This window comes from Procambarus clarkii, chromosome 70, assembly GCF_040958095.1.
Source record: "Procambarus clarkii isolate CNS0578487 chromosome 70, FALCON_Pclarkii_2.0, whole genome shotgun sequence".
In the NCBI taxonomy this organism is placed as follows: Eukaryota; Metazoa; Arthropoda; class Malacostraca; order Decapoda; family Cambaridae; genus Procambarus; species Procambarus clarkii.
The window spans coordinates 31,013,331-31,034,665 of NC_091219.1; the positions used below are offsets into that span (position 1 = coordinate 31,013,331).

General features: G+C 39.9%; 1 protein-coding gene and 1 long non-coding RNA gene across 9 annotated transcripts in view; one reads left to right on the forward strand and one right to left on the reverse strand.

Annotated features, from left to right (window-relative positions):
• LOC138356125 (uncharacterized) overlaps positions 1–15,166 on the forward strand; it is a 60,929-nt gene extending 45,763 nt beyond the window's left edge. The window contains exons 1-4 of one of the 2 annotated variants that reach the window (XR_011224211.1): positions 2,743–3,112; positions 6,024–6,187; positions 7,433–7,531; positions 15,062–15,166. This is a non-coding gene — a long non-coding RNA (uncharacterized lncRNA). Of the gene's footprint in view, positions 1–2,742; positions 3,113–6,023; positions 6,188–7,432; positions 7,532–15,061 lie in introns of those variants that run through there. The other variant, XR_011224212.1, reaches the window with a different exon arrangement.
• Positions 14,994–21,335, reverse strand: part of net — a 290,680-nt gene continuing 284,338 nt past the window's right edge. For 3 of the 7 annotated variants that reach the window (XR_011224207.1, XR_011224206.1, XR_011224208.1), the window contains 5 exons: positions 17,523–17,743; positions 16,577–16,630; positions 16,090–16,143; positions 15,690–15,749; positions 14,994–15,135 (listed from right to left, as the gene is read on the reverse strand). The gene's annotated coding sequence lies outside the window, so the exon portion shown is untranslated. Of the gene's footprint in view, positions 15,136–15,689; positions 15,750–16,089; positions 16,144–16,576; positions 16,631–17,522; positions 17,744–18,811; positions 19,741–21,335 lie in introns of those variants that run through there. The other 4 variants (XR_011224205.1, XR_011224204.1, XR_011224209.1 and 1 more) reach the window with 4 other exon arrangements.

Here is a 21,335-nt window from a genome sequence, read left to right on the forward strand (position 1 = left end):
CATCGTGGTGGGCCGGTGAACATGGAATATCACATTGTTGTTAGGGTATTCCATGGCCAACTTGCGACTATTAGTTAGCTATTTTTGTCGAGCATGAAATATCACACTACTGTACATATTCCATGGCCAACTTAATTAAGACTATTAGTTAGCTAATTTTGTCAATGTTTTTTATACGTAACAATTTTTATAATGTACCTCAATAGAGTACTTACTATGTTTTATATTAATGTTTTACACAAAATGTTGTGTAAATATGAAATGCTATGATTGTTTACTGTTGTAAATAAGTTTATTAGTTTTGCACTTTTACTGACCATTGTCAAAGTTTGTATGATATGTGTAGGAATCTTTCTTGACCTTTGTAAATATTATGTTTATTTATTATTTGCAGCTGAAGCTGTTTTGTAATTAGGGTATTATTTTGTTACATTCATTACTGAAATGTCAATTTTACATGTACTCCTATAATTGCTTGTGTGTATTAAAACAAACTGCTCGAGTTGCCAATTTTTAAACATTGAGGGCATTTTGTTTTTTTACATAAAAAATTTCATCTTACTGCTAGGTGTACACAGGCATCCAGTGAAAGTAAACATGTCTGATAAAGTGCGTATCCTGCCATGGGAATCAAACCCATGCTCTTTCGGTTTTCGACTGACTTGATGGCCGGGAATGATAATTTTTAAACATTCCGGGTACTCTCAGGTTCTGAGGAGTAATTTCATATTGACATTTTTGCTGCTAGGTATACATAGGCACTGAGTGAAGGTAAACGTGCCCGATTAAGTGTTTGTCCAGCCGTGGGAATCAAACCCAGACCATTTTGGTTGTGAACTGACTTGATGGCCCGTGATGAAAATTGTTAGGCAATGAGGGCATTTCCCAGATTTTAGGGAGTAACTTCATATTAAATATATTTATTGCTAAGTGTATATAGGCACCGAGTGAAAGGTAGTGTGCCCGAATAATTAAGTGTCTGTCCTGCCATGGGAGTCAAACCCAGGCTATTTCGGCTGTGAACTGATACGAATGCCCATATCCTTAATTGTTGAAACTTGAGGAAATTCTTGGGTTTTATTGAACAATTTCATACTTGTACCTGTGCTGTTAGGTGTATGAAGGCACCGAGTAAAGGTTAATGTGCCTGAATTAATGTCATAAGCTGCCGTAGGAATCAAACCCATGCCATTTCGGATGTGAACCGATTTATTGGCCATTGATGTATCGAGGGTATTCTCGTTTTTTTTAGGAGTACAGTACTTCCATGTACCATATACGTGTTTACTGCTAGGTATTCACAGGAAAGAAGTGTCCGCCTTGCATGGGAATCAAACCCATGCCATTTCAGATGTGAACCAATTTATTGGCCACTGATGTATCTTTTTTTAGGAGTACAGTACTTCCATGTACCATATACGTGTTTACTGCTAGGTATTCACAGGAAACAAGTGTCCGTCCTGCCATGGGAATCAAACTCATGCCATTTCAGATGTGAACCGATTTATTGGTCACTGATGTATCTTTTTTTAGGAGTACAGTACTTCCATGTACCATATACGTGTTTACTGCTAGGTATTCACAGGAAACAAGTGTCCGTCCTGCCATGGGAATCAAACTCATGCCATTTCAGATGTGAACCGATTTATTGGTCACTAATGTATCTTTTTTTAGGAGTACAGTACTTCCATGTACTATATACGTGTTTACTGCTAGGTATTCACGGGAAACAAGTGTCTGTCCTGCCATGGGAACCAAACTCTTGCCATTTCAGATGTGAACCGATTTATTGGTCACTGATGTATCGTTTTTTTAGGAGTACAGTACTTCCATGTACCATATAAGTGTTTACTGCTAGGTATTCACAGGAAACAAGTGTCCGTCCTGCCATTTGAAGATCAATGCTAATTTTATCTAGATAATGTAATAAACGAAAGTTTTCTATGTCAACAGAAAGGCAGAAATATAAGCTACACTTTAAATACTTGTCATAAATATAACTGAATTGAAAGCGAAGATATATGCATTTGATACTGTACAGTTTCTTGATGGCTTGCTCTAAGAGTGTAAAGCCCTTCACACCAGCCTATAAATTGTGTAATTTATTTCCATATATGCTAATTAACCTTAAAATCTATATGTCAGAAGGAAGGAAGATGTAGACGTTAATGTGACAACATTTCAAGAAATATCTCTCTCTTTAAAGTTAAATCCCTAATTTACCAGTCTCCGTGGTGTAGTGGTAAGACACTCGTCTGGCGTTCCGCGAGCGCTATGTCATGGGTTCGTATCCTGGCCGGGGAGGATTTACTGGGCGCAATTCCTTAACTGTAGCCTCTGTTTAACGCAACAGTAAAATGTGTACTTGGATGAAAAAACGATTCTTCGCGGCAGGGGATCGTATTCCAGGGACCTGCCCGAAACGCTACGCGTACTAGTGGCTGTACAAGAATGTAACAACTCTTGTATATATCTAAAAAAAAAAAAAAAAAAAAAATAATAATACAATCCTATCGCCGGTGTCTGGACACATGAAAGCTACTTAGGTATCAGTGGCCAGCCAGGTGGAGATCACAGGCTGTACAATACTGATAAATTATGTAATTCACAGATATACGTTGATAAATATTAATGTTTTATATTTTATTAAAAATACAGATATATACTTTGTTTCATACATTAAATGTAACAATATTTCAATATATATTATATAAGCATAGTATATATAATTCAGTATATACAATATATAATAAGAGTGTCAGACCACGGAGGAAGAATTGAAACAGGAATTTCCTTTAGTACTTTCTTATATTAATACATCTTCAGAGCGAACCATTCCTTCTGAAGATGTATTAATATACGAAAGTACTTAGAGCATTCTATTGTGGTTTTAATATTGAACAATTATACATATACGAAACAGACAAATCTGGTATCCGAAATAGTAAAAATATTAGTGTGCGATGTGATCAATGTAAGGGGGATATTGGGTGTGCCTCGTATCCCCTACAACAACAAGAAGTTCGAGAGCGATGAGGCCGCCACCTACTAGCTTCAGGATGTCGTCGAATCTAAATCAACAATATACTACCGCCGCTACTTTCTCGGAAACGTAAGTACCTGCCGCTTTACTTCTCTCACCCTGCCTAGCCTGGCCTGGCCTGACCTGGCCTAGCCAGACCTGACCAGACCTGACCTGGCCTAGCCTTACCTAGCCTAGTCTGACCTGGCCTAGTCTGACCTGACCTAGTCTGACCTGACCTGGCCTAGCCTTACCCAACACTAATCACCACACGTGACAGCCCAAACGAATCGCAAATAAGTACACGTAACAAGTCATATGCCCGGACACTCTTTCACCTTGGGGACTGAGTGGTAACTATTGTATAGAAGAGCCGGCTCCCTGAGAGTGGTAAGAGGGCGTGATAAGAGGCTAACGTGTAGTCTTGAAGGAAGTCGATAAAGCAGACAATTTTCAAAAGGAAGGGCAGCATAACGAGCAGACAGGAATGGACAGACAGTCGGTTATCCCATAATGTGTAATACACAGCATGGGTGGAGTGGGGGGGGGGGGTTGTAGCAGGGCACAGTATGGTGATGGTGCGGGTGAAGTACACACCCACTGAATTCCTGCCATCAATAATTGTTTTCATAACCATTAGAACAATGGCATCCCTCCAGCCACCATCCTTCCACTGACCCCCTCCTCTGGTCCTCCACCTCAGACAATAACCCCCCCACACCCCCTCTCCCTTCCAGACATCAGCATGTCAAAATCAGTACCATAATGTGTTTAAACTATTTAAACTAAGTCATTGTGTATCTCAAGGTATCTTAATTCATTTGAAAGTGTACATGTGCATTCGTTCATATACTCGCCCAATTGTGCTTGCTGGGGTTGAGCTCTGGCTCTTTAGTTCCACCTCTCAACCGTCAATCAACAGGTGTACAGGTTTCTGAGCCTATTGGGCTCTATCATATCTGCACTTGAACCTGTGTATGGAGTCAGCCTCCACCACATCACTTACTAATGCATTCCATTAGATATAATCATATATGATTACACATAATCATAATCATTCTATACACATAATCATATATGTGTACGTCAACGTATACATACATGCGTATATATACCTCATATTAAAATACTGATAAACGAATGACCATGAACAAATTAATTTATAATTGTAGCATTATATATAATTTTAATAGACTAATTACGTGTTTATACATTTGAATGGTCCAGACAGGTGGCCAGCCTTGGACATATACACTTCTGGTAGGCACAATGACCTCATGTTAGACCCTTGATAGATTATGTGAGAGAGAGAGAGAGCTGGGGCAGGGAGGTGCGTGCCCCAGGGAGATAATCCATGCCCATGCCCCGCCTCGAGGTCAGTTCTCGAGTCACACCAAGAATAACAATCGAGCAAGTTGTCCTGACCAGGATGTGGCATATTAGGGAGGGTTGAGGAATAGGAAGCCTGTCTGATAGGGCTCTTGGCAAGCAGCTCTCCCTCAGTCTACCTATCTATATGGAAGAAATGTATCTAGGCCCTCCTCCCCTCTGCCTATTCTCTCTCCCCCACCTTTCTTCCTTCATTTCCTCCCTCCTTCCCTCCCCCTCACTGGTGAGAGAGTAGGAGTGTGAGAGTAGTTAGAGAACTCGTAGTTCTCACGCTCGTGAAATTGTCTGCGACCCTGGAGGAGCAGAGTGGAGGGGGGGTGAAAGTAGGTGACGATGGAGGAGTAGAGGGGAGCATTATATGCAGTGAACGTAGGTGTCTATGGAAGAGTACATCATAGAGGAGGGTGAAAGGAAGGTGACGATGGAGGAGGAGAAGGGAGGAGGTGTGAAGGTAGGTGATGATGGAGGAGTAGAGGGGAGGAGGGGGGCAAAGGTAGGTGTCTATGGAAGAGTACATCATAGAGGGGGGTGAAGGTAGGTGGCGATGGAGTAGAGCAAAAGGGGTGGGGGTTGAAAGTAATCCTGAGTTTAATTTTTTAGTTATATATAGTGACACCTCGGCTTACGAATGAATATTTATGAACTTTTCGGGTTACGAGCCTAATTTCTTCGAAAAATTTGAATCGGGTTACAAACTTTGCCTCGGGAAAGGAGTTTGTTGATATACGTACGGGCTGACCTAGCGCGTAGTGGCATGGTGATCGCGCCTCAGTTTACCAGTGTCTCCTGCCTAGTAAGTATCGCGCCTGAATTCTTTGTAAAGCATTACATTTGTTTTGGGATTTTTGGCTATTTGAACATAAAATTTGTTATGATATATCTTGCCATCTTGCCATGAGTCCCAAGAAAGCCAGTGGTAAGGTTCAAGCCAAGAAAACACATGTGAGAATGACCATAGAGGAAAAACAAGAGAGCATTCATAAACATCAAAATGGTGCACAGGTTGTTGAACTAGCTAGGCAGTACAACAAATCTATGTCAACAATATGCACTGTACTTGCTAAGAAAAAGGACATTATGAACATTAAAGTGGCAAAAGGCATATCAACAATCCCGAAACAAAGATCACAAACACTTGAGGATGTTAAAAAGTTTTTATTAATTTCGATACACAACAAGGAGTTAGCAGGTGATAGCATTTCAGAGGCCATCATTTGTGAGAAACCAAGGCATTTGCATGAAGACCTTTTAAAGAAAACCCCTGGAACGAGGGGGGGGGGGGGGAAGATGAATCAAGTTTGAAAATGTGAAAAGTTTGTGTGACAATAGAGCCTTGTGGAAAACTTTTGCTGTGGTCATTACCTGGTGGAATGCACCCAGGATGGAGTATTAGGGCTATACATCTTTTAAATCATAAAAGTAATAAACATTTCCCATCAACCTTACAAACAATATTAACCTATTTTCATGTATTTCCCCCATGTGCATTTTAACAAAGTTGCTAAATTGCCTTTATCATTCTGTAAAATTTCAATTACAGTACTGTATGTATAATTTTGTTAGTATAAATGGACTGAATATTCTGAAATTGCTATTAATTTTACAATTTCAGATTCAAAGGTGGTCTGGACACCCAATTTGGTCAGACAGGTGAAGAGAGCATTTAGGATAGTTCGAAGAGATGAAGATGGTCACAATTGTGTTTGAAGAGGCAAACGCCCCCCTTTGCTCCTGACATTATGTTCAGCCTATTGACCCCTGCACACCTAACACAAGGTAGGTTGAAAACTCCTCCTTCATGTCATTGGTTCATTAGCCAGAAACTTAGGGCCCATGCAGGAATATCCCTAAAAAAAAAAAGTGGCCCCAACAATGCATCCTCCAAGTCTGGAGGATGAGCAGGAGCATTGTCGAGAAGCAGGCCCTTTAGTGTCAAACTTTTCTCTTGCAGATATTTTTTGATGGCAGGGCAAACCACTCTACATCACAGTTTTTCTGCACGTTATATATTTTTTAAAACTCTTGGATTTTCGGAATGATACACGAGCAAGGGTTTAATTTTCAAATCGCCACACAGCACAAGAGTTAGCCTATCCTGACACAAGTTAGCCCAAGTTAGCTTGTGTCCGGGCAGTGACGTCTCCTCTTGGGTAATGTATGTGCTCTTCGGCAATTTTTTCCAGAATAGCCATGTCTCCTCACAATTAAACACTTGTTGTGGAATATATCCATCAATACAGTATCTACAAAATCTTTAAAATCACGAACAAATCTTTCAGCCCCTACTTTGTCTGAGCTGGCACCCTCACCATGCCTCACAACACTATGAATACCACGTCTTTTTTCAAAATTTCTCAAACCATCCCCTACTCACCTTAAACTCTTTCGTATCTGCAAAACTCGTTCTAGGGGTTTTCTTTATAAGATCTTGCATGAAGATTTCATTGTTGACCAAACCACACACTGGAAATTGAATAGACGACGACATTTCGATCCGTCCTGGACCATTATAAAGTCGATTGTGATGAGATGAGGGAAGCAAGAGCATTAAGTAGGCAAGAGAGAGAGGGGAGGAGATGGCAAGTATGTACGTATGTACATGAATAAAACATGTACATACTTATACATAACGTGTGTAAATAGTGTAATAAACACAATAACAGTATTTTGGGAGGAGGAATGTTGGAGAGTAATGTGTTGGAGGAGGGCGGGAGGACTGGCAGGGTGTGGCAGCTCACTCATGTTTTTTGGGCTCACCATACCAACATAGTGGATCGTTATGGTGAATACATACGTAGATGGGTATATACAATGTGTGTATATAGTGTAATAACAGCAAAAACACTGTTTGATTGTAGAATATGTCGCATATATGAGGCCCATTATTTTGAGCATAGCGATGTTCTATACTTTGAATTATATAAATTCCACAAATTACACACTTTTAAATAATATTACAGCAAAAAAAAAGAAGAAATGAATGAGAAACTTCAAAATAATTGCGCAACATTTTATTCGCAGCAACTGCCGTCGCACGAGGTGGCGGGGCCGACAGACCCCCATCGCTCCAACGCTCAGCGCCCATAATTTGCTCAACTTCCCAGCTCCATCGCAGCTAAAGTAAGTCACATACAATATTTTTTGTTTAGTTTCCCCGTGATCAGACTCTGCATTTTAACAATATAAGAAGAGAAAAAAAATTTTTGGAAAGAATTTATTTCTTGTGCACCAGGGTGTTATTTGGAGACAGAGCAGTTCAGTGGTTAACTACTAAATTTTTTTTTCTCCCACACACACACCCCCCTAGGAAGCAGCCTGTAACAGCTAACTCCCAGATACCTATTTACTGTTAGGTAACAGGGGTCATCCCCTTTTGTACAAAGAATCTGCTAAAGCTTTTAGGGCTAATCTTTGACACTCGTTTGTCTTTGTCGCCCCATATTTTTTACGTCCGAGTTGAATGCTCTAAGGCCCTTAACTAACTTTAGGTCATGTCCCATACTTCTTGGGGAGCTAATCGACACTGCTCCTCTCTTTACATTCCTCTCTCGTTCTGTCTAAACTCGATTATGGCCCTGTTTACTCGTCTGCTTCTCCTTCTACCCTTCACCATCTGGACACACTGCATCATACTGGGTTACGGCTCAGCTCTGGTACCTTCCCTTCGACACCTACCCTAAGCCTGTATGTTGAAACTGGCGTCCTGTTTCTACAGGATCGCCATGATCGCTACTGTCTTCTCCACCTTGCACGGTCCTTACAGCACCCTCACTCTTGCTTATGTCATGCCTTGACCTTTACCCATCCTGTGGTTCCTTTTCCCCTTCACCACCTATCTCTTTCTGTACGGTTGTCTCTCTTACAAAATGCTCTTTCAGTTTGTGTTACCAATATTTCCCCTCGTGTCATTCCGTCTTTGCCCCTATGGAGGGGTCCCCGTTCCTAAATTCTGTAAGCCTTGACCCAAATGACTAAACTTTTACCCCTCCTACAGTTCTAAATCACCTTTTCCTTGAACACTTTTCTTCACACTTCCACTCTATTTCCGTCTTCACCAATGGGTCTTAAGTCTGCAGACGGTGTAGGCTACTCTGTTGTTTTTCCTGACTGCACCTTTGTGTCTCCTGCCTCCGGAGACTAGCATCTTCATGGCAGAACTTTATGCTCTTCATCAAGTCTTTTCTCGCTGTCAGTCCTCCTCTGTGTTTGTAGTTGACACTTGCAGTGCCCTCATGGCTCTAGAATCCTTTAATCCAGTCCATCCTTTGGTAGTTGAAATTCAACATTGGCTGTTTCTTATCTCCAGTAGATTTAAGACAGTGGAATTTCGCTGGATTCCCACCCATATTGGTGTGTTCTTAAATGAGCGTGCGGACACTGCCGCTAAGGAAGCTATCCGCACCTGTCCCATCTCCCGTAAAGGTATTCCTTATTATGACTTTTACCCAGTTATTCATTTCCCCATTCTTGCCCGTTGTCAGGGTTGTTGGTCTTCTGTTACTGGTAACAAATTGCGTGCTCTTAAGAGTAGTGTGTTCCCGTGGCCTTCCTCCTACCACCGTAACCGGTGGTGGGAAACGGCTCTGGCGAGGTTGTATATTGGTCATACACGTTTAACTCACGGGCACTTAATGGAGCGCTGCCCTGCTTCTTATTGTCCAAACCGTTGTCTCTACATGTCCTGACTTCCAGGACTTACGTGTCTTGCTTCCCGACCATCCCTCACTGTCAATTGTCCCTCGATAAAATTCTTGGTAAATTCAATACCTTTGATATTGTTCGCCGTATGCATTTTTGTTCTTGTATTGGCGACGTTAGTGATATTTAGCGCACTATGATTATCCCACACATTTGATGGTTTGATAATTACTGTACTGTACAGTACTTTGGTTTGGAATGTATCAAATAAAGTTGTTTCATGTATTCAAATGTGTGAGAAAATCCACTGGGGCTGTGAGATGAAGCGAACCTGTAACAAAGGCATTGCCAGTTGCATACTCTACCACCACTGATGGTAAAAGTCTTACAACTGGATATCTTGTGTGACGGGTTATGGTATCACAGCTATACTGAACCAAGATGGTATGGCTCTCCCTCACATAAATGAAAGAATGCTGCTATTGGCCTTGCAGTGTGTAAGTTGCAGGTGGAAACAAATGAAAATTATCAAATAAATAATTAAACAATTTACTGAAATAGTAATGAACAAAAATAACACATGACAATACTTGACTATCATGTAATGCAAAGGTGAACAAGTTAGTATGACCTTAAATGCAAAAAATAAACTATAAGCAATGAATAAAAGTATGAAGATATACTGGTGTTCTGAAGACAGCTACCATACCACCATGGCATCAGTCACATGATGTTGGCTGGAAGTGGACGACGGGTTAGAGACACCAAGGTGATCCTAGAGCACTAAGGGAGAGATTGCCTCTCCAGGGAGGCAGCGCTCTTTATATAGTCCGGCGGTAATGACTCATCCAGTGTCAACACGAGGTGGACATCTGGTCAACTAGCAAACTGCTCGTTGTGGCTGGCGGTGCCTTTGTGTTGAGCTGTACCACTGTCAGTTGAAGGCGGCTAACTGCTTGTTTGTGGGGACAAACTGCCAGTTTGCAGTGGCGCCCGGCTTGCCTCTGAGTCGTACCAGGCCGTGCCAGGCCCTGGGGGGGTATGGAGAGGTGGCAGGACTGATGACTCTTCTGGGCTGGTGTAGATGTATACTTCCAGTGCAGAGGCATTGAAGGTGAAGGGAAAAGGCAGTTCCACTGCTATGCAGGGGATTCACGTGACACTTGTGAAGCCACAGAAAGTCTGGAGGCCCTACTGAAGCCAGTCCAAGTATTAAATAAAACCCCTGAAGTACGCCGGTGAAGGGTAAAGTGAAGGGTGAAGCAAGACCGTATGCCCCAACTTCAGGCACACACAGAAAATCACGTTTTGGTCCCGCCTCTCAACTGTGTATTTGAAGTTGGGGCGTATGGTGTTGAACTGCTTCAGCCTTCACCTGAGTGCTTGTAGGTCTTACGTAAGACGTTGACTCAAGGAGGGGCCTCAAAACTTGCTGTGATTTATGGGGAAATCCGGTTGTAAGACTTTTACAAAGTCAGTAATATACTGTGGTAGAGTATGCAGCTGCCAGTGCCTTGGGCAAGGGTTTACGTCGCCTCACAGCTCCAGTGGATTTTCTGCTTGGTGTATATCAGGTTGTGATTTTGTGTGTGTACCGTATTGTTATGATCGCCGTCTGATAAGTCCTTTCTGGCCTCAAGAGTCATTGTTACCCACCTAGAAAGATTGCAGATGGCCAAAGCAGTTATTTAAGTTAAGAAGGGACAAGTCTTAAACAGAATTTTGCATAATATTTGACTGTAAAGGGGTAAATTGAGGTAGATTGAAAAACAAAATGGTGAACCGGGCAGGCGGTACTCACAATTAGGCGAGTACACTCGGGAACTTTTAAAGTGCAACCAAACATGCTTTAGGCTCTCACAACAAGAGGTGAGTGGTGGTGGCTCAGGTGCTCAGGCAATCAGAGCACCTAAGGAGGGAGGGCAGGAGTGAGAGGGGGGTGGTATGTGGAAGTTTGGTGACAGTTGTGTGTAGTTTGTTCATCTTCATTGTAAGTTTCATGGCTTGGTGTGCATTTTGCTAGTAAATTTAATTAGGGAAAAATTCAGGTGTTTGATTTTTTAGATCAACTTTTTAAATGTTGAGTTGTTAAAGCCTCAAAGTGCATGGAGTTGGTTTGGGAGTATGGCATCCTCATGCTGTTGCGTGCTCGCGTGAGGTAGCAAAGGTGATGTAAAGTTGTGGGGTGTACATGCTTGGGACGTCCTCTCTCGGGATGGCTGGTGTTAGACCTGCGTGTTTGTCGGTTGTTGAAAAGCCGTCATCCTTTGCTGTTGTGGTATTGATTTTACATTGTTCATCTTGTAATTAATACTGCAGTGCGATATCTTGGGCTACCATTTGTAGGTTTAAAATGTTTAATACAAACAGTTGTCCAATGAGTTTTAATAGGAAATATCATCCACCAAGCACCATTGTACAATTATATTAATTGATAGTATATGGATTGTGCAGAACTGCTTAGAATGATCTTTAACACTTGGCTATATTGGTCATGTCAAATACCTGCACGGTGAATGCTCAAAGACCCTTTCTTTATTCAGTGTTGTCACATACCTCATGGGGGTATGGATAGGCAAACACTCATTCGGTTAAACTTGCCTTGTAGTACTTTCAGAGCTGAGTAATTTTGAATCTGGTTAGCACTTTCCAAATAAATTGACCGTTAAAGTGAATTCCTATTTAGGTTTAAAACATTATACCGAATGAGAAACTGGGATTATATAGCCGAACACCAGAAATGTTGTTATTCAATTTGGTTGCCTAAAGCACATTCAAGGACTACACATTACATGGCATTCCAGGATTCCTCTATACCTTGCCTTATGCTGTAAACATTGCCACAACCCTGTGTTTTATTGATTTAAATGGCCACAGGGAGGCATACAACACTGCAGATTATGATGTCATTAGTTATCCACTGTGCTGACAAGTGGGCTGACTGATGTTCGTTGACACCTGTATCGGGCTTCAATTTAATCGCCAGGAGATCACCCTCTCACTAGACTCGTCTGTAGGAAGTACACAGTATAGTATTTCAAATTACCTTGGATCATAAATAGCATAAGACTTGGGGGTAGGAGAGGGTTGCAGTGTTTGTCATGGCTCTCAGTTGTTCCTGGTATTAGGCAATTTAGTTCTGGAATCATTTTTGTTGGCCAATGTTAAACTTTTTCGAAAGTAGATGTTTTTCTGAAAGGGAAGGGGGGGGGGGGAACCTCTATGCTTGGATACAGTTATCTAAGTGAATACTTAGATTTATACAGTAGAATAACTACCTTCTTTTCCTTAGTCAAAAAGGTTGCTTGTTTATTTCTAGGGACTTGTATGTTCTTTTATTTTTAACTGCAGCAACTTTCAGTGAATGATAGATTCTTACTGAAAGGACCTTTACTTCATTGTTGTTGCTTTATGGTCATCTCATTGTGTACAGGGATTCCGCGAAGCTTTTGGGGTTAGTCTTTGACACTCGTTTGTCTTGGTCAGCCCATATCTCTTGCCTCCGAGTTGAATGCTCTAAGGCCCTTAACCTCCTTAAGGTTTTGTCCCATACTTCTTGGGGAGCGGATAGGCGCACGCTCCTCTATTTGCACTCCTCTCTCGTCCTGTCTAAACTCAATTATGGTTGCCCTGCATACTCTTCTGCTTCTCCTTCTACTCTTCGCCATCTTGATGCTTTGCACCATACTGGGTTGCGTCTCGGCTCTGGTGGCTTTCGTTCGACTCCCGCCCTTAGTTTGTATGTTGACACTGGCTTTCTCTCTCTTCAGGACTGCCGTGATCGCTACTGTCTTCTCTATCTTGCGCGGTCCTTCCAACATCCTTCCTCTCGCCTCTGTTGTGCATTGACTTTTCCTCCTCCTGTGGTTCCTGTTCCTCTTCATTGTCTTCCACTTTCTGTCCAGTTATCTCGCTTACAGGATTCTCTTTCTGTTCATATTTGTAATGTTTCTCCTCGTATTGTTCCTTCATTACCTCCGTGGAGAGTCCCCCTTCCCAAGTTTTGTACGTCCTTGACTTGTATTACTAAAGCCTTTACCCCTCCTACAATTCTGAAAAGCCTCTTCCTTGAGCACTTTTCTTCGCACTCCCACTCTATTTCCATCTTCCCTGATGGGTCTAAGTCTGCGGATGGTGTGGGCTACTCTGTTGTTTTTCCTGACCGTACTTACATGTGTCGCCTCCCTTCGGAGGCTAGCGTCTTTACGGCAGAACTTTATGCTATTCTCTATGCTCTTCGTCTCTTGCTTTCTCATTCTCATTCCTCCTTTGTAGTTGATTCTCGTAGTGCCCTCATGGCTCTAGGGTCCTTTAATCCTGTCCATCCGGTGGTCATTGAGATTCAACATTGGCTGTTTCTTATTTCTAGTAAATTTAAATCAGAGTTTTGCTGGGTTCCCAGCCATATTGGTGTTTCAATGAGCGTGTGGATGCTGCCGTTAAGAAAGCTATCCGTTCTTGTCCCATCTCCCGTAAAGGTATTCCTTATTCCGACTTTTATCCTGTTATTCATTCTTCCCCGTTGGCCCTCTGTGGTTGGTAACAAGCTGCGTACTCTCAAACTTAGTGTGTCCCCGTGGCCTTCCTCCTACCACCGTAACCGGCGGTGTGACACGGCTTTGGCACGGCTGTGGGTTGGTCATACCCGCTTAACCCACGGTCACTTAATGGAGCGCCGCCCTGCTCCTTATTGTCCCTCTTACAGTTGTGCATATCCTTGTTGAATGTCCTGACTTCCAGGACGAGCGTGTGTCTTGCTTTCCGACCGTCCCTCGCAGTCACTTGTCCCTCGATAGAATTCTAGGTGAATCTGATACTTTTGATATCGTTCGCCTTTATGCGTTTTTGTTCTCATATTGGCATTCTTGGTGATATTTAGCGCCCTCTGATGCCTTCTTTTGGTAATTACCTTACCTTCATTGTTGTTTCATTTTAATGTGGTAGTTGTGATATGGATTGTTCTGGCTCACGTGCAAGGTCTTGGATTTTTTTCTGTTTTATATTAAGAAATTGCCAGTCTTGTTACTATTTGTAGAGTTAGAGATCTGCATTAAGGCCTCAATATTATATTCTTAAAAAAAATAATAACATCAGCAATTTTTGTGGTTGGTAATATTTAGATTAATGTCAGTGATGTATATGACAAGGGTTAAGACCCCTTGTGGTATGAAAGCATTTTTCCCCAGTCCTTTTTTTAACAAATGAAAGGGTCCTCGTAACCATTCTTTTGTCCTTTCTACCATGTACCTGTTTGTTGCTTCTTGGTCTTTCATTTGGTACTTTGGCTATTAAAACAATGGCCTTTGGTAATGCAATTACCATTTCTAAAAAAAATGAGCAGGTTCATTAGGCAGGGTTTGTTTTTAACAAACAGTTTTACAAAAAAAAATTCCATTCCTTCAGGACCTTGCAGATGTTAGGTCAAACTAATTGACAGTAATCTGTTTTGCCCTTTCAAACAATGATGGTTTTAATCTAGGTAAAATATTTCTGAAGTTTGGCAGACAAATTTAATCAAAGCTCTTAAATGATTTAAGTTAAAGACATGGTTTTCAAAGTTGTATAGATGCTTCAGTGTCATTTTTCTAATGTTTAAATTTAACAATGATCTTTAGTTAATTGAATTATAATTTTTACAAAGCTTAGGTGTTGCATAGCTTTAAATTTACTTTTAAATATGAAAACTAAAATATTGACTAAAGTTTCTTCCACTTTAATATTTCAGACTAATTTGCAATATTTGTTAGTTTATGTAAATTGAATAGGTAGTCCACTTTTACATCTTTTCAATGCATTTTGCATGCACCTATGTAACAAGTTACAAATAGGTGTAAATTTTACCAAGTATTTATTTTCAAAGTAAAAAAATTTCAGATGTTTAAACATTGCATCAATAGTAGTAAACAATTTCCAGCATAATTTCAGGATAAGGTATATAAAGTAGTTTCATTAAAATTGTTTTATTTAATAAGTTTTACATATAGTATTTATAATACATCAAATATTTATTAGTTTCAGGTTGTGGGACAGATGCTCCTAGATGAACAGAAGATCCAAAAGGCCAAGACAACTCCAGAGACAATCACCTGTAAAAGAAAAATAAACATTAAACAGGGACACTACTTTTATTATCACCAATGCCTAATAACAAGCCCAATAAATCCTAACATCCTATCTTTTAAGATAGGCTCAGCAAGGCCTATCCCTTCCTCTGGTTTCAGTGCAGAGCTTGTTCCCTGAATGGGTGCATTACATCCACCACTTTAGTGCCATCAACACATTGTACATATGCTTCATTGAAAGCACTGTACAATGCATGCCAGGCACTAAAGTTTTAGATGCATCCACCCATTCAGCAAACAAGCCCTGTGTGAATTAACAATGTAACCATTGTTAAGGGTCCCTAAACCTATGCAAATCTAGTCCATCTATTAGATGGGCAGTAGAGCAAAGCTCTGAAAAAGCCAAGCCAGGGAAATCTGCAGGACTGCCTGGTCCCCTTTTATGAAATGGGGTAGGATCAGTACAAACTGCATCATCCCTGTGGGTTGTAACAGTAGGACATGGTTACACACCTATAAATGGACTAGATAAGAGAATAAAGATTAGGTCATTGATATAGCTAAAACATCAAACTCACCTACTGTTGCAGAGTAAAGGAGCCTCACTCCAAGCCAGTCCATGCATCAATCACTTTCACCTGAAAAATATTTCTACGAATTATTCAGATTTAAAGCCAATCTTGCTTTACTTTTCAAATTAGCATTCAGTACTTTACAAATTCAGATGGAAAAAATTTCTTTAAGGAATTTACCTTTCCTACATATTCTAGTAGCAGTAGTAGATCTAATTTAGCAATATAAATATATATGGCATCAATTTGCCAAGTTTCAGTAAATCATTTGAGAAACTATCCACAACTGCACTTCAATGGCAATTTACATTTATCTTTAGCCATTGTTATATTGTTTAAGTTACAGTATTACTATTTTTTTTACTTTTATGCAAATCTATTCAGATTAACCTTTACTACAACTCACCTGATTCTATTTAAGCAACTGACAGAGGGACTTCTGGACTTTCCAAACCACATTCTGGAAAATTATATAAATTTAAAACCAAGCTAAAGTAAACATTGAATATTTTTTTTTTTTACTTTCAAGGGAAAAATACCATCACTTAAACAAAACTTTTCCTGCCATTAACTTTGACTCATGATTACCCTTAAGTGTTATACATTTATAGATTAAAGCTTATTTAACAAACATTTAATGTTAACTAAACAAGATTTATATTTCATTAAAATTATTAATAAAACACCCTCAACTATGCTGTTTAAGATCTAATGCCCCACATTACAATTTTCACAATTTCAACATACCATTCTATTCAATACATTCCTGAAAGGACTAAACTTGCAGATATGGTACCCACTAGCCTAAGCCTAGACTTTCATACCCTAATATTTAATAGGTTTTTAGCAATTAACTTCTACCCTCTAATTCCAATGTACACAACACTACTTACTGTAGATCTGCAAGTATTTTCCTGCAGCTCTTTGTTGCCAGGACCTTCCACAACCTGTCATGTGAACAGTAAATATTACTAAAAAAGTTATTTGCATAGCAATGTTATTTTGTTCATACCTGTACCACCAGTTTAACAGTTGCCGTTTTAAATGGCACACTAAGTATCTTGTCGTCTTTAATATTTACAAACAAAGCTACACTCATTTCAAGTCAACATCCTATACAAATTATATTTTCCAACAACTTTCGTCATGAACATTTTTCTGGAACATTGCAAACAAACTTTAATTTAACAACCATGTATAACTTTTGAATAAAAGCAATACAAAATATATATACAAATTATTATTCTTTTGCAACCACTGCTTACTACTAGGGGGACAAATTTATTCTGTTGAATTATGTACCAAGCTTTTTAGTCTGAAAATTCATAATTAACCCAACTATACTACCAAGACAATGTGATTTTACTAAATTTAGTAATATTTTTACACTAGCAACTATACAAGGCCATATTCTCTGCAGGTGTAAGGTTCTATCTCCCCCCTCTGCACCACTTATGACCACACTTGGTCTTTATTATAAATTTCTTTATGAACCTGATACAGTACTGTTAATGGTTTAATGTTTTGTGGGAACAATTTAGCTACAGTAATGCCAAAGGAATGATTAACACCATGCAAGCCAACTAATATTAAAGTTAGAAATATTTATTAAAAGCAGAAGTTTATCATATGGGATGTTATTTTAGAAGAATGGGTGGTGTGGTGGTTATGTTATAGTTGAGTAACATGGTACAAGAGGGCAAGTGCCACTGGCTTATGGCAAAAGATTCTGTAGCAATAGAACTATAAGCCACACTTTCTCCCCCCCCCCCTTCCTCCCAACTGTTCTGTGTCAAAAGGGAAGGGGGGGGGGGGGTGTCCATTTACTGTACCACTTACATTTTAGTGGGGGCTTCTTCCACTATTCTGATGTTAGCTGGAACATTTCGGCCAGCTGCTGGTTTGAAAGGGAGGCATACCATGTGCCAATTCAGGAAGCTTTCCACGTTCCTCACTGCATGTCAGCTCAGGACCTCACTACCATGTTGGGAGGCAGTTGAAGACTAACCAATCAACATCCCAGGCTGGAGATCAGTGCCAGCTCGGGGAGAATTTACCACCTGCAAAAAATTTAATACTCTTAACAATCTACAACATCTCTCTTACCTAGCCCCCAAACCTTACAATTGTCAGCATTAAACTGCATCTGGTAGTCTTAACCATTTCAAAACTATATAGGGCATCGGTATTTTTTATTTGCCAATTCTGCAACTATTGCAGTCTAAACCATAATCTTGCGAATAACCGAGGTCCAAGGAGAGCTTTTAGGCACTACTTACAACACTTCTCCCAACTTAACCCCATTTATACTAATTTCCTTTGGTATAGCCATGACCTAATCAACTTCAGTCAGCATTCCCAATGATCCGAGCCCCTATCAATTTTGCGCCACTATCAAAATCTCTGCTGAAGTCAAGGTACACAAAATCACAAACCTTATCACCATTTCCTCAACTATGCAACCTAATCCATGAACATTTAGTAATAAAACTATGCGATTCATGTATCTAGTCATGTTTCTCAAAAAGAGTAGAGAAATGGCACTTGCAATGTTAGATTCTAGTAACTTTCCTCACAATAGACTAAGCTAACTGGTCACTAACTTAAGCGTTAAAGTTAACTCAAACTTTTCCTTATAAAACTTGCTATATTAGGAACTTTCCACGACCGGCCTTTACCCGACATAATTAAATCTGGTAAAAACGGTATATTAAATGCAGTAAAACTACGGCAAATTCAATATGATAAACTTGCATTCTTTAAGCATGGGCTGCATAGTAAGTGAACTAAACTAAATGTTAAGCACCCTGGCAAACCACTTCGTTCTATTCAATTTCTTTATTTAATCACTTTGTCCGGCTAGAATTTTTAGATTAGATTAAAGGAACACCCTCCCTGGTAACGGCTGAACTAGTTAACCAAATACAAATATTTAGGTAAAATACTTTCATAAAACCCGTCTACTTCCCCCACCAGTAGACTTGTTCAGCTAAAGGCATAATGTAATGTTCCACTTTAGTAAATAAAGACTTAAAAACACACTACCCCATCTGTGTAGTTACCGGTTACCTGACATTCTACGCTTAAAATAATCCATCTATTCCCCATAATTGTTCGATATAACTTACCTCTCACCCACTGGTCGAGTACACAGCAGTATATATCCTCCTCCATCACTCACCGCGTGGATACTATTTCACTCTGGCCGCAAATTACCTCAAATCACCTACGTTGTCCATAAACATATATAGAAGAGCAACTGACCGTAGCAACCGTATAACGATCATCACATAACGTGGGAACATTAGTAGTACTGCTGTCAAAACATAGATGGCGCCAGGACAAACGGTAATTCCTATGGACTCGCCTAGTTATGCGTAGGGAATTGAGCTTCAGCTGTTTGGTCCCGCCCCTCAGCTGTATTCACCTAGTTGTACTCACCTAATTTGTGCTTGCAGGGGTTGAGCTTTGGCTCTTTGGTCCCGACTCTCAACCGTCAATCAACAGGTGTACAGGTTCCTGAGCCTATTGGGCTCTATCACATCTACATTTGAAATTGTGTATGGAGTCAGCCTCCACCACATCACTGCTTAATACATTCCATTTGTTAACTACTCTGACACTGAAAAAATTCTTTCTAATATCTCTGTGGCTCATTTGGGTACTAAGTTCCCCCTTGTTCGTGTTCCACCCGTGTTAAAGAGCTGTCTTTGTAACTATCAAAATGCATATATCTTTGCTTTCACTTCAGTTATATTTATGACAAGGGATTTAAAATTTGCCTATATTTCTGCTTCTCTGATGACATTAAAAACTTTCGTTTATTACAGTATCTACATAAAATTAACATTTATCTTCATTAGGTTGTAGTTCTCATCAATAGGGAGAGCGTCGGTAAAAAAAAAAAATGTTTAAATATAAATATCTTTCCTCTCAATAATATGCCCGAAACGCTATGCGTACTAGTGGCTTTAGGTATTGTATGTACTAGCTCTATCTATAAATCCAATATTATGTTTGTAAATAGACTATTTATGTACTTTCCTGAATAAAATGAACTTTACTAATATCTAATCTCTGTGACTAAAACGTAAGAACGACTTTGTCTATGCCTTTTTGATAACATATACAATTATAAGCTTTATTAGTGAATCTCTATTAATTAAACAATATATCAGAGAGTGTGTAAGGTTCGGTGTTCCATGTGCGAAGAGACATGGGAGATTTTACATCAGTACAGTAAATGTTTTAAGTAGCGAACGCATACTAACGAATAACGATTAGTATAGACCAACACTATTGTTCTATGAAGTCGATTTAACTTCCAGACATGTATTTTTCAATAAGTCTTAAATATTTTCTGGCTAGCTATGTTAGATATTATTAGAAATACGTATTCTACTTGTTAATATAATAAACTAAATTTGCGATCATTTAAGGAGAGAAGTGCGACGACTGGATCACTGTGTACAGAAGGTTGATATGCCAACAAACACTTTCCAGACAACAATATATCTTGGATAAGTCGCTCCACAACATTGACACCTGGACCGTTGATTTCCTATGAGGCCACATATTTACTTATTTCATAATGGAAGTATATTATTTTATAGTAAATATATGTTTTCTCGTGTTCTGCATTAAGCACCAACATTATAGTGAATAAATATACCATATTTCTTCATTATTTAAGTAATGCTAGGAGGCTTTGAGTAGCTTTGGGTCATTAGGTGAACAGAATCTCCAATAGATGGGGCGAGAGTCGCGCTATCTCTCGCCCGAGCGAGAGTCGAAACTTATTTTAGAATTGATATATCTTTGTCCTCCAACAAGATATATTTCCTTTGGTGCACTCACAATAACGAGCATATCTCTGTCTTTCTGAAGGCATATAATATTTTAGGCTTTATAAGCGTATCTTTGTTAATTACACACTATATTGGCAAGTGCGTAGGCTTCTGCATTCCATGACCGACAAGCTACTGAATGCCACTATAAAAACGTATGTATCTTCACTTGAGCTTGTAACGGTTCTATTGTTACGTAAAGTATGGTGACAAATAAACACAGACACTAAGATACTATATATATATTTGGTCGAATATACAGAAGTACACAGGTGATACTTTGGTGTGAGTTGAGCGCACTGAGCGTCGGTACAGTATCTCGCAAGTGTCTGCTCTAGACCACACTTGAAAGTAGACTAGTTAATGTTTGATTGATTGATGAAGATTAAGCCACCCAAGAGGTGGCACGGGCATGAATAGCCCGTAAGTGGTGGCCCTTTCGAGCCATTACCAGTATCAAAAGATGATACTGGAGATCTGTGGAGGCGCAACTGCACCCTGCGTGACGGGAGATGTCTCCCGGACCAAGTGGTGACCAAATGGTGAGTTAATGTTTGCTATTCTGCTGCTTATATGCTCGGGCAACACCTCACCGTGTTGCCCGGGCAACGCCTCACCTCATTCATCTCCAAAGGTTGACAGGAATATTAACAATGCATTTGGAGCGAGTATATTATTGGGATAATCTACTCGCTACAGGTTATACCAACCCATACTCTTAACATTACAGTACTAATAGTTACAATTTGGAGTTAAGTAACAATGTTTACAACTGTACTACCCCCCAATGGTTTATTTTTAATTA